This window comes from Tupaia chinensis, unplaced genomic scaffold (assembly GCF_000334495.1).
Source record: "Tupaia chinensis unplaced genomic scaffold, TupChi_1.0 Scaffold000287_1, whole genome shotgun sequence".
NCBI classification, from domain to species: domain Eukaryota; kingdom Metazoa; phylum Chordata; class Mammalia; order Scandentia; family Tupaiidae; genus Tupaia; species Tupaia belangeri.
In genome coordinates, this window is record NW_006159771.1 from 304,686 (window position 1) to 305,927 (window position 1,242).

General features: G+C 56.3%; 1 protein-coding gene across 1 annotated transcript in view; it reads right to left on the reverse strand.

Annotated features, from left to right (window-relative positions):
• COMT (catechol-O-methyltransferase) overlaps positions 1 to 1,242 on the reverse strand; it is a 28,969-nt gene that overhangs the window by 16,334 nt on the left and 11,393 nt on the right. The gene's annotated exons all lie outside the window — the stretch shown is intronic.

The following is a 1,242-nucleotide window of genomic DNA, read 5'->3' on the forward strand; positions in this document are numbered from 1 at the left end:
CTTTCAAAAAAAAAAAAAGAAAAAAAAAAGCATTGTGGCCCAGTGGTCTAGGCAGCTGGATCTCGTATGGCTAACCCTGGGGTTCGAGTCCCAGACCCGGCAACTTGAGAAACAAGCCAGGCACAAGTACACGCATGCCTATAATCTCAAAAGGAGGGAGAAATGGAGAAGGGATCGTTGTGTAATTATTCCCCCTACGAATGGTTTCTCCTCTGCCTCTGTCTCCCTCTGACAAGCGCACACACCTTCTAGCCAAAAGAAAAAGAATTAAAGGAAAAAGGCACGGCGGCATCCTGTGTTCCCTCCCTCCTTTTCTGTCACAATCGGTCTATGTCTCTCTCATCTCTGGCTTTGGAGAAAGTCAGCCGCCATGTTGTGAGGACACTCAAGCAGTTCTGTGGAGACGCCCATGTGGTAAGGGCTCCTTGAAGCAGCCGTCTGATGTCGAATGGCCGCCTTCTCCCAAGGCCCTTACCCCACTGCTGCTGCTCAGTGGAAGGATGGGAGGGGTGGCCGGACCTCCACAGAGCCAAGCTGGCACTGGACCCTGCACAGACCCTGCACAGGCTGAGGTGCAGAGCCCCTGCTGCAGGTCTGCAGAATGTGCGTTCCCGGAGTGTAGCCATTCCCAACTCAGGACTTCTCTTGTAAGATAATTACCAGCTTTGAACAAGCGGCACTGATCGGGTCCTTGTCTCCCATGTCTGTCCCCCTGGTCCATCTTCAAGGCTCCTGCACGCTCCCCTCTCTGTTCCCAGGGTCCCGCACCTCCAAGGTGGTTTCAGGGCCTCTGAGATCCCTCCCCACTGCCATGCCTTTCCACACTTCCTCACCTGCTCAAAGCCTGCTGTGCCCTGACTCTGTGCTTCCAGAATATACCATGCCCTTTCACACCCCCCAGGCCTCTGCCAGTGCCAGCTCCTTCCTATTCGTGTCCAGGCCCAGTGGCCCCCCCTGCGGTCAGTGCTCAATCTCCAGGTTTGCACCTCCCCGGGCAGCCACCCTGTCCTGGCCCCCTGGTCCATCTTCGAGGCTCCTTCATGCCCCCCTCTCTGTTCCCAGGGTTCCACACCTCCAAGGTGGTTTCAGGGCCTCTGAGATCCCTCCCCACTGCCATTCCTCACCTGCTCAAAGCCTGCTGTGCCCTGACTCTGTGCTTCCAGAACATACCATGCCCTTTCACATCCCCCAGGCCTCTGCCAGTGCCAGCTTCTTCCTATTCATGTCCAGGCCCAGTGGCCA